Below are 12,086 nucleotides of genomic sequence, written 5' to 3'. Positions count from 1 at the left end.
TTTTCCCTTTTGTCTATACATCTATCCTTATGCTAGTACCACAATGGTTTGATTATTGTAGCTTTGTAGTAAGTTTTGAAATCAGGAAGTATAAGCCCTCCAACTTTGTTCTTTTTTTGTAGTTAGTTTTGGCTGTTTGGTGTCCCTTGAGATTCTATATAAATTTTAGGATGAGTTTTTCTATTTCTGTAAAAAAAAATCATTGGAGTTTTGATAGAGATTGTATTGAATCTATTGATTGCTTTTGGTAGTATTTTCACCTTAACAACACTAAGTGTTTCAATCCATTAACATAGGACGTCTTTCCATTTATTTGTGTCTTCTTTAATTTCTTTCAGTAACGTTTTATAGTTTTCAGTGTACAAGTCTTTCACCTTTTTGGTTAAATTTATTCCTAAGTATTTTATCCTTTTTGATGCTTTTGTAAATGGATTTTTTAAAGTTTCTTTTTCAGCTGTTCATTGCAAGTATATAGAAATACAACTGATTTTATGTGTTGATTTTATATCCTGCAACTTTGATGAATTAGTTCATTAAGCTCTAACAATTTTTTTTGTTGATTCTTCAGGGTTTTTTACATATAAAATCTTATCATATGCAAAGAGATAATTTTACTACTTTCTTTCCAATTTGAATGCTTTTTATTTATTTTTCTTGCCTAATTGCCCCAGCTGAAACTTCCAGTACTGTGTTGAATAGAAGTGATGAAAGTGGGCATCCTTATTTTTCCTGATATCAGCAGAAAATCTTTCAGTCTTTCACTGTTGACTATGTTGTTACATGTGGGTTTTTCATATATAACCTTTATTGTTTTGAGGAAGTTTCCTTCTGTTTCTAATTTATTAAGTGTTTTTATCATAAAAGGGTGTTGAATATTGTCAAATACTTTGTCCGCATCAACTGAGATGATCATATCGGTTTTTTCCCCCTTCATTCTATTAACGTGGTGTATTATATTTATTGATTTTTGCATGTTGAATCACACTTGTAATTCCTGGAATACATGTCATTTGGTCAAGATGCGTAATCCTTTTAATATACTATTGAATTTGCTAGTATTTTGTTAAGGATTTTTGCTTCTATAATCATAAGAAATATTGACCTGCAGCTTTCTTTTGTTGTGGTGTCTTTGGGTTTTGTATCAAGGTAATGTTGACCTTATAGAATGAGAAAGGAAGTGTTTCCTCCTCTTCAACTTTCTGGAAGAGTTTGAGAAGAATTGGTGTTATTTCTTCTTTAAACATTTGATACAATTCACCAGTGAAGCCATCTGATCTGGGCTTTTCTTATTTGGGAGGTTTTTGATTAATGATTTGATCTCCTTACTAGTTACACTTCTATTTGGATCTTCTATTTCTTCTTAAGTCAGTTTGGTAGATTATGTGTTTCTAGGAACTTGTCAATTTCATCTAAGTTACCTAATTTGTTAGTATGCAACTGTTCAAAGTATTCTTTTATAATCCTTTTTATTTCTGTAAAATCAGTAGTAATATCCCCACTTTCATTTCTGAATTTTTAACTTGAGTCATCTCTCTTTTTTTCTTTAGTCAATCTAGCTAAAGGTTTGTCATCTTATTGATATTTTCAAAGAGCCATCTTTTGGTTTTGTTGATTTTCTCTATTGCCTTTTTATTCTCTATTTTATTTATCTCCATTCTAACCTTTATTATTTCTTTCTTTCTGTCAGCTTTGGGTTTAGTTTGCTCTTCTTTTTCTAAGTCCTTAATGTATGCAGTTAAGTTATCATTTGAAACCTTTCTTTTTTTTCAATATATGTGATTGCAGCTATAAGTTTCCCTCCTAACATTGCTTACACTGTATCTCATAAGTTTTGACATATTATGCTTTTGTTTTCATTTGTCTTACGGTATTTTCTAATTCTCCTGTGGTTTTGACCTATTGATTGTTTAAGTGTACTGTTTAATTTCCACAAATTTGTGAATTTTTCAGTTTTCTTTTGTTATTGATTTATAGTTTCATTCCATGCGATCAGAAAATGTACTTTGCATTATTTCTTTTTAAAAAATACTTATGTATGTATGTATTTATTTAGTTTTGACTGCATTGGGCCTTAGTTGTGGCACACAGGATGTTTAATCATGGTGCGCAGGCTTCTCCCTAGTTGTGGCATGCTGGCTCAGTAGTTGTGGCATATGGGCTTAGTTGCTCCATGGCATGTGGGATCTTAGTTCCCCAACGAGGGATTGAACCCACATCCACTGCATTGGAAGGCAGATTCTTAACCAGTGGACCACCAGAGAAGTCCCTGTATTATTTCAATCTTTTAAAATTATTCAGACTTTTCTGTGGCCTAACATATGGTCTATCCCAAAGAATGTTCCATGTGCACTTGAAAAGAATATATTATTGGGTGGGGTATTGAAGTCGCCAACTTATCATAGAACTATCTATCTCTCCCTTCAATTCTGTCAACTTTTGATTCATATATTCTGGGGCCCCTTTGTTGGGTGTGTATATATTTAAAATTGTTGTATCTTCTTGCTGTATTGAACCTTTTATCAATATATCATGTCCTTTATTATCTCTTATAAATTTTTGAGTTCAAAATCCATTTTTCTGGTAGTAATATAGCCATCAAAGCTCTCTTATGGGTACTGTTTGCATGGGATATATTTTTTATCTTTTTACTTTACTTTATATCCTTTTACTTTCAACCGTTTGTGTCCTTGTATCTAGAGTGTGTCTCTTCTAGAAGCATATAGATGGATCCTGTTTTTTTTCTTTTAATCTAATTTGCCAACTTGGGTCTTTCAATAGAAGAGTCTAATGCATTTATGTTTAATGTGATTACTTATAAAGAAGGATTTACTTCTGCCATTCAGCTATTTGTTTTCTGTGTGTCTTATATGTTTTGTGTTCATTTCCTCCATTAATGCCTTTTTTGTTTTGCATTTTGTTTATCTTTTGTAATACACCTTTTGGATTCCCTTCATCTTGCCTTTTATGTATATTTTAAATTTATTTTCTTAGTGGTCATCTTGGAGCTTACAATTACCACCTTAAATTTATACTAATCTTATTGAATAATACTTAGTAGTATATAAACATGTGTTCCTATACATCTCTGTCCCAACCTCTTTATATTATTATTGTCAAAGATTATGTCTTTATATATTGTATGCTTATTAGCATAGCTATATAATTTTAATGAATTTTCCTTTTCATTTATGTAGAAAAAAGAAACTACAAACCAAAAGAAAACTACAATAATACTGGCTTTTATATTTACCTATGAAGTTACCTTTACTAGTTTTCTTTAACATATGTTTTATATCTTCAAGTTACTGTTTAGTGTCCTTTATTTGAAGCTGAAGAACTTTCTTTAGCATTTTTATTTATATTTTTATTTATTTATTTGGCTGCATTGGGTCTTTTTTGCTGCACACAGGCTTTTCTCTAGCTGCATCAAGCAGGGGCTACTCTTTGTTGTGGTGCGCAGGTTTCTCATTGTGGTGACTTCTCTTGTTGCAGAGTATGGACTCTAGGGTGCATGGGCTTCAGTAGTTGTGGTGCACAGGTTTAGTTGCTCCACAGCATGTGGGATCTTCCCAGGCCAGAGCTCAAACTGGTGTCCCCTGCATTGGCAGGCAGATTCTTAACCGCTGTGCCACCAGGGAAGTCCCTCTTTAGCACTTTTTGTGGGGCAGGTGCACTGGTATTAAATTCCCTCAGCTTCTGTTTATTTTGGAATGTCTTAATTTTGCCTTAATTCTTTAAAGGTAATTTTGCCAGATATAGAATTCTTAATTGACATTTTCTTTCAGGACTTCACATATATCATTCCACTGTCTTCTGGCCCTCACGATTTCTGGTGAGAAATCAGCTGTTAATCTTATCAAGGATCCCTTGTATGTGATGAGTCACTTATCTCCTGCTGCTTTCAGAATTCTTTCTGCCTCTAGGTTTTTATAATTTGACTATAATGTGTCTCAGTGTAGATCTCTTCAAGTTTATACTGCTTGGAGTTCATTGAGATTCTTAGATGTGTGTATTCATATCTTTCATCAGATTTAGGAAGTTTTAGACCATTATTTCTTCAAATATTTTTTCTTCCTCTTTCTCTCTCTTCTTGGGAGATTCATAAAATGCACCTATTGGTATGCTTGATGGGTCCCACAGGTCTCAGGCTCTGTTTGTTTTCCTTCATTCCTTTTTCTTCTGTTCCTCCAACTGGTTAATTTCAAATGTCTTATCTTCAAGTTGACTGATCATTTCTTCTGCTTGCTTAAATCTGCTGTCAGATCTCTTTAGTGAGTTTTTCTTTTCAGTTATTGTACTTTTCAGAGCCAGTTATTGTACATTTCTGTTTTGTTTATTTTTATAATTTCTATCTTTTTATTGATAATCTCATTTTGTTCAAACATGATTTTCCTAATTTCCTTTAGTTCTTTGTCCATGGTTTCTTTTAACTCATTGAACATATTTAAGACTGTTGGTTAACATCTTTGACAAACAATTCCAATGTCTAGGCTCCCTCAGGAATAGTTTATGTCATATTCTTTATTTCCTTTGAGTGAGTCATATTTTTCGTTTCTTTGCATGTTTTGTAATTTTTGTTGATTATTGGACATTCTGACTCTTATGCTGTAGTAATTTGGAAGTCTAATTCTGTCAGTCTTCAGTCATTACTTGTATTTTACTTGTTGAAGCTGGGAGCCATCCCTTGTGACTCTTCCAAACTATTTTTGCAAAGTGTGTATTCCTTGTTGTGTGTGGCCAGCCAGTTTTCCATTGTCTCTATTGTCAGCCACTGACCTGGAAAATATTTCTTCAAATATCTGGCTCACGGGATGGGGTGAGGAGATCCTGTCACTTAAAATTCCCTCTTAGTTGGGAAGCCATTTCAGCCTGTGGGGGCCAAAACATATCGTGCTGGTCCCTTAGTGATGAAAAGCAGCAAATCAGCAACTGAAACACTCAACTCCAGCCTTGGGAGGACAGGGCCTTACTGCCAACCCTGGTTCCAGCAAGTTGCACTGGAAACACATGCCACTGTCCCCACAGCTGCCTGCCCTGGAGATAGTAGCCACTAATGCAAGAAAGCTGAAACTGAGTGAAATTTACCTGTCCCTTCATCAAGCTTTTCCTTAGATGTTATGAGTGTTCTACTAGACTCAGAGTTCCAAAATAGTTGCTTAAGACAGCTCCTGCTAGCTCAAGTGTTTCAATGGAGATATGGATTCCTGAGGCTTCTGACTTTGCCATCTTTCCTAATGTCACTCTGGCAGAGGGCCTTCTAATACTCAAGTATTTAAATATTTGCCTACTTTTCCCATCCAAGGCGAAGCACAGAAGTGTCAAGTTTCTCTTCAGCTGGGAACATTGTGTATCACCACTTCATATCTGGAATGAGAGTCAGAGGCAAGTTCTAAAAAAGTGAGATTTTCTTTCCTTAGCACCTAACACAGTGCTGGTAGAAGTAGAGCAGCAAAAAAAAAAAAAAAAAAAAAAATTCTGCTCTACCTTTGTCTAGTGCTTAACCTTTCCAAAGCACATTCATATCTACTCCTCAATTTATCAGGTGTCATTAACCTTATTTTACAGATAAGTAAACTAAGGCCCAGAGGTATCAATTGACTTTCTCAAGGTTACAGAGCAAGTACGTGTTGGAGTCAGGACCCACACCTCAGATTTCTAACTCCAGTTTTGCTACTACTGGCCTATCATTTATTTGGCACAATACTATATTCTCAGCATTGTACTAAATTAGCTTCCTTAATACTTATACTACCCTGTAAGATAGTTTTTAGGAAATGCTCTATGGAACAACACCTGTGAGGAAGCAAGGACAGCAGGGATTAGGCAGGGGGGGAATATGAACTGTGATACACTTGAAATAGTTGGCTCAGGCAATCTCATGGTAAGCACTGAATCTGGGGTGCCCTTTAGAGTTGTTCTGAAAAGGGGTAGGGGAATAACCATTGTACCTCTACACTGACCAGTCATTGATTGCAGCCTGCCCCTAAAGGAGGAATGTTACCTTGGGCAAGGCAGGCTCATGTGGCCTAGGGAATTTCCCAGAGAGGAACATAGATGTGAGCCATCAGCAGCTAATACACCTAGCAGTTGGGGGAATATGTACCTCATTCCTAAAGGGGGAACTCAGTGGTGCACCATAATCTCCTTTATAATCCACAGTGTTCACTGCTTGGATCCACTTGCTTCATGTAGTAAATTCCTTGGGAAACTTAGAAGGCAAATGAGATGACCATTTGTGCTCTCAAGGTCACAAATGATACTCATCATCTCCCTCCTCTATTCCTTCTAAATTTTCCTCATCTTCAGCTAGCATCTCTGCTGGTCTAGATGGGGTAACTCAGCTCCTTATCCCTTAGGGACTGAGCCCTTGATCACACATGATCATCTCAGGATGCACTTGTCTGTCTACTGTCATAATTGGGTAGGGAAATACCAGAAGATTTCTTAATTGGTCATTTGGATGTCAAAGTAATTTACCCTGCTCCCATCATGAATAGTAGCCATACCTCCTCCTAATGATCAGGGTCAATTACCCTTTACAGGATGGGACTCCTTGTCTTGCCTGCTTGTCTCTTGGTAAAAAGAACCTGAAGTAACTGGGTGGAAGCATAGATTAATGTTTAATGGGATTTTTGCTGTGCCCCTGGTAGAAATATCTCCCCCTTGGGAAAAAAGTCTTTAGATCCACAGAGCCTATTTTTGTGCATAAAGGGAGCATTAATTCCCCAAAGTGAATCACTGAGAGTGATGGTGAGCAGAGTTAATTTTTCTTCCACTGTTTGGTTTCTAGACCGATGTAATCTATGCATTGAAAATACAGAACCATTAGGTCAATGAGTAGGTTGTATATTACATCCATGGGGCCCCATCCTCACAAGGTATTATCTCCAAGTTGGAGCCTCAGCTGTGCTTTCAAAAGGCCATTTCATCACCTTTTCAGGACAAACTTTTTGGTGGGCAGTATATGATGGGTCCCATGGTTCTATGTTCACCACCATACCTCCTTTCCTGTAAAGCAGGTCTCATAGTTGAAGATGATGTTGTGTGAGATCTTGTGTTAAGCCAAACCCTGTGCAAGCCCTTGAACAATGGTGTTAGCTGAAGCCCTGCAGGCAAGAATGGTAAACCAATAACTGGAACTTGGCCAAATCCAGTTAAGATTAATTCTCTCTCTTTCAGGATGCAAGATATCCCATGTGTTTATCTTCTCAGGGGATGATCTGTTTCAGGGGCTTAGCATTGGTCTCTTGTTGGTAGGTTGAATGTTTCACAGTGGCAGTCCCTAGGTAAAAACTTCATGAGTAGGAGGGAGTCCATGTTACTGGACCCATTCATAGCCTCCTTCCCTGCCACTATGGCTACCCTGCTCATGTACCCTTTGTGCCAGTACTGGAACACATGATGACAGAGGCTGATGTTAACTGATTGAGTCAATTTGTCTACCAGGTTTTTTATGCCTCTTTTGTGATAGAAACTCTTGGGTGGGTATTAGGATACAATACAAAGATCTTCACACTTTGTGCCCATTTTTGCCATTTTTCCATCCACACAACTGTTTCCCAGACCTTCTTCTCTCCTATTTTCTAATCTTTCTCCCTCTAGGTCCCAGTCAAACCAGCCAAGCCACTCACCACTGCTCATGAGTCTGTACATATTCTTACTCTATTTCTCATTGAAATAGATGCACTTCCTAAAGCTCTGTGTGTTGGGAAGATTTCCTCTCACTGCTGCCCTTCAGAACTGCCCCCGAATGGGGCTGTAGAGCAGTAGCAGTCCATTAACAACTTGCACTCACAGACTGAACCAACCCACGTGAGCACCACGCTCAGCCTTTTTTCTCTTCCGTTAGTGAGTCATAAAGGACCACACCTGCAGCTATTGGTGTGAACTGAGGGAAAGTGTCCCAAGCAACAGTGGTGGACAACATGAAAGTTTGAGCCACTTAGCTCATGCATAACATAGCTTATTTGTGCTGTCTGGTCCTAGTTGCACTGGATCCCGGGTGTACCACTTCTGTCTTATGACCTATTGCTGCTGGGCCTGCCCAAACTTATGACTTAGTAGGTCTGACAGACCCAGCTCAAACAAATGTTTGTGACTACATGGTCATTCGTGCTCCATGGTTAGGTACCTTATCTCTACTGGGGCCCAGGAGCATGACAAGAGTTGATTTTCAAATGGCTGGAATCGTTCAAGGGGGATTGGGGACCCAAGATTATTTTTTTAAAGGGGGGGGAGTGTCATCAGCTGTAGAAGCAAAAGACAAGATAAAGGCATACAGACCCCAGGGAAATACCCAGTTCCCACACTACTATGGGAGATATTGTCCAGCCCAGGTCCAGGCCCTAGGTTCTTTGCTCTAGCCACCCCCTATTTCTTTGGTATTGTCAGGAGACAAGACTCAGTTCCTGGGTGCTGGTGGAGGAGGGAGAGTAGTTCTAGGGCTTTTCCTATAAGTACTGAGTGAACAATTTGAGCTTAAGATTTTCCCTTTTTTAAATATTTAAAAATAAACAAATCAAACTCCATCCTGCACTGTACACAGCCCTTTTGACCCCCTGACATTGATTTGTGGAAAGAGAGTGGGTGTCAACGTTGGAAGGGCCTCCTCACTTTCTTCCCCCACTTTGGTTTGGCTTCTCCTTTGGGTACTGTGCTGTTGGGCTTGGAGGCTGCAGTGGCCCCAGGGCCCTGCTGAGGAGCTGCAAAGAAGTTCCCATTGGACACCTGGCCTGGGGGTACTTGAAAGATCTGGCTTAAGAAATCCCGAAGGTCAGCAGGAGGGGCATCTGGGGTAGCTCTCTGCCGCTCACTGGTGCCTGGCATCCGTGAACCAAATGAGATGTGATAGGGGACTCTGTGGGTATCTGGGGAGATTCCCACATGTTGGCATCCAGCCCACTCTGTGATGTCATACACCTTTCCATCCATCAGTGCAAAGGAGGTAATCTTGAGGCCCAACCTGCTTGACTCAGCCCAAAATTCTCCTTCCTCAGCAGGATGCAGCCTATTACACTCAGCACAGTATCTGGCACTCTTAGGTTACTGCTCCATTTCAAACCTCCTATGGCTTTCCCTGGCATCAGCTGCACATCATTGTATTCATTGCTTCTTTGAGGTCATCCTGCAGCTTGGACAGAAACTCATTCACTGACTGGCTCAGCTCATTCTCTGCCATTCGATTCATCTCATATTCCTTCCATCTTTCAGGGTTGCTGACAATGAATGTCCCAAGCTGCCTGCAAAACCTTGAAGGCCTCCTCAGCCCGGGGGTGATTAGTTTTTGTCAGGATGAACCATCACTGCCGGCTGCCTATAGGCCTTCTGCAGTTCAACATCCGATGCTGTGGCTCCAACTCCTAACACATGAAAAGGGTTTAGCTCATCCTCAGGAACCCCAGCCATGGTCAACAGTCGAGCCACTTCCTCTTCAGGCTGGCAGTAGAAACCACTAGCTACAGGTGCATTCCCCTGCTCATTCCTCTGCTTGACCCAAGGCCAACTCCAGCCAATCCCACTGAACTATTCTTACCAGCTGCTGCCACAGCCTGCTATCTCTTGGCAGAATCAGGCACTGCTGCCAGGTGGGAGAAGCCAGCCAAGAGAAGAGCCAGGTGGCTTTACCCCTCCGGCCTAACTGGTCACTCAGTGCTACCAGAAACCTCCAGCCCAACTGTAGGCAGCCCAACAAAAGGGCCAGAGCTGGGAGCAGCAAAGCACCCAGTAGCCTAAGAAAACGGGTGAACAGCCCTACCCCATAGCAAAACCCTTGGCTTAGAAATTGGAACATTACCTGGTCCCAGCCCCCGAGCCGTCCTGCCCAGATTCCCACCCAGACACAAAAAAGGTCCAGATGACTGCCTTTCAGCTGCCTGCGTGCATGGATGAGATGGCCATAAGTTTCCACGTACTCCCCCACTAATACCAGCAGTTCTATCAGCCTCCAGAAACCTGCCTGTCCAAGCTAACACAGTTCCTCTGCCCCCCACAATTCCAGTCCTCTGTGCTAATCTGCCTGACTCCGTTTCCGACCCAGCCGATGTAGACCAGGCGATCTGGGATCGCTGCGTCCACCCTCCCAAGCATCCTCCTTGGCTGGAACGCGGTGCCGTTGTCTCCGGGGTGCAGGTTTCTTTCCACTGGGCACACGTGAAAAGTCACTGGGAAACTTAAGAGGTTCCTCCTCATCATATTCCTCTTCCAACTCTTCATCTTCCCCCAAAGCGAAGAGCTGTGATAACTCCTCCCCTGCAGAGGGCCAGGAGGAGCTACGAGAGCATCTCCCCCGGCTCCGTCTCCTGTTCACTCTGCTCGGGACCCAAGATTTTTAAGTGCATTGACTCAGATGTCCTATCTCATGTATTAGGGTCCCATTCTTCCCAACTGGTACCCTGACTTTGTTGTGGCAATGCTGCTGAGGTTGAAAGTTTAATCTCCTCTGGAGCTTTGTTCTTCTTGGAATTAAGTTCTGGAGCTGATCTTCAGTCCTTTCTGCCCTTTGGCTGCAGCAGGGCAATCCCTGGAGAAGGAGGCATCTTTGAGCCATTAGTAGCCAACACACCAGGGAGCTAGAGGAATGAATTCCTTGGTTCCGCAGGGGGATCTTGAAGGTGAACAAGGGCTTCCCCTGCAAGCCCTATGAATAAGTACTGAAAAAAAATGCCCATTTTACAGCAGAGGAAACTGAGTCTCCAAAGCCACAAAGTAACTTGCTCAAGGCTACACAGATAGCAAATAGTGCCCCATTATATGAAACTGGTTTGTTCTGAATATTGAGCCAAGAATCTTAACCAATATGTTATATTTCATGAGTGTGTTTGCCAAATATCTCAGCTTCAAAAACCTGCTTAGTTACTTGGACAACCCTCAGTTAACTTTTGGATTACTTTCTGTGATAGGCAGAATAACAGCCCTTCCAAATATGCCCATGTTCTTGTCCTTAGAAGATGTGTATATGTCACTTACATGACAAAAGGGACTTTGCAGTGTGATTAAGTTAAAGACTTTGAGATGGGGGAAATTTTCCTGTATTATTTGGATGGGTCCAAACTGAATCACATGGGTCCTTAAAGCAGAGAACCTTTCCAGGCTGTGGTCAGAGGGAGATGTGACTAGAGAAGGGTCAGAGATCCAGTGTTGCTGACTTTGGAGATGGTGGAAGGAGTCTATGAACCAAGGAATGTGGATGGTCTCTAGAAGCTGGAAAAAACAATGAAATGGATTCTCCCCTTGAGCCTCCAGAAAGCAATACAGCCTTGCTGACACCTTGATTTTAGCTCAGTGAGACCCATGTCAGACTTCTGGCCTACAGAACTGTAAGATAATAAATTAGTGTTATTTTAAGCTACTAAGTTTGTGGCACTTTGTGGCAGCAGTAGAAAATGAATACACCTTCCTTTGAAATTATTCCTGCTTCCCTCCATTTATGTAGCTATAAGAGTTGCACAGAGTCAACTGAAAAAAAATTTTTTTATGGTGATGATGGTTGTACACCTTGGGAATATACTAAAAACCACTGAATTGTGCACCTTAAAATGGTGAATTTTGTAGTTTGCGAATTATGTCTCATTTTTTAAAGAAAATACATGTGCTGCTTAACAGGGTTATCATTAGGGGACAGAGAGAAAGGGTATACAAAGCCTTTATAAAACTACAACGTGCCATTTTTAGTGAGGATCAGATATATTAGTTGGGAGTTTCATTGTTGTTGTTGTTTGTTTGTTTATGTTTTAGTGGAAAGTAACAGAAACCTAACCTGACACTTTACTGATTCACATAACCAAATCACAGGATGTCATAGGCCTGGAATTAGAGATTCCAAGGGGGCCACATTCTCTCCACCTCTCATCTTGGCTTTTCTTCTTTTTTAATTTAATTAACTAATTAATCAATTTTATTGAGGTATAGTTGATCTACAATATTATATAAGTTTCAGATGTACAGCATAGTGATTCACAATTTTTAAAGACTATACTCCATTTATAGTTATTATAAAATATTGGCTATATTCCCTGTGCTGTACAATATATCCTTGCAGCTTATTTATTTTATACATAGTAGTTTGTACCTTTTTTTTTTTTTTGCTG

At 40.1% G+C, this 12,086-nt stretch overlaps 1 pseudogene; it reads right to left on the bottom strand.

Moving 5' to 3' along the window:
• Nucleotides 1-8,589: 8,589 nt before the first annotated feature.
• The window catches only part of LOC103069957 (dnaJ homolog subfamily C member 14 pseudogene), a 6,368-nt pseudogene continuing 2,871 nt past the window's right edge, over nucleotides 8,590-12,086 (bottom strand).

The sequence above is a fragment of the Lipotes vexillifer genome, unplaced genomic scaffold (assembly GCF_000442215.2).
Source record: "Lipotes vexillifer unplaced genomic scaffold, Lipotes_vexillifer_v1.1 scaffold13, whole genome shotgun sequence".
Lineage (NCBI taxonomy): Eukaryota > Metazoa > Chordata > Mammalia > Artiodactyla > Lipotidae > Lipotes > Lipotes vexillifer.
This window is presented reverse-complemented; position numbering and strand designations above follow the sequence as displayed.